This window comes from Tupaia chinensis, unplaced genomic scaffold (genome assembly GCF_000334495.1).
Source record: "Tupaia chinensis unplaced genomic scaffold, TupChi_1.0 Scaffold000531_1, whole genome shotgun sequence".
Taxonomy (NCBI): Eukaryota; Metazoa; Chordata; class Mammalia; order Scandentia; family Tupaiidae; genus Tupaia; species Tupaia belangeri.
In genome coordinates this window covers 7,890-8,273 of record NW_006160044.1, presented here as the reverse complement: position 1 = coordinate 8,273, position 384 = coordinate 7,890, and positions in this window count along the sequence as shown.

Genomic DNA, 384 nt, shown 5'->3' with positions numbered 1-384 from the left:
CGGGCCCCAGGCAGCCAGCTGGGGTCGGCCCTCAAAGACTTGGCAGCCGGCCCCTACGGGCTGTGGGGAGAAGAAGACAGAATGACGGTGCTGGAGTAAAACCGAAGGCCAGCGCCTACCTGGTTTGGGGACCCCAGAACAACAGAAGCAGTTTCCACACATAAGCACAGTCCCACAGCCAGGCGAGACTTCAGGCCCTAGGCAGGGCCACACGCCATCCTGGTGCAGCACTTACGTGCATCAACTCCGTGATGGCTACCAGGTCAGCCAGGGAGATGTGGGGCCCAGCCAGGAAGGCTTTGTTCTGGAGGAACTTGTCTTCGAGCAACTGCAGACTCGTATCCAGCTCTGCCAGCGTGGCCGCCAGCATCTGAGGGGGTACAG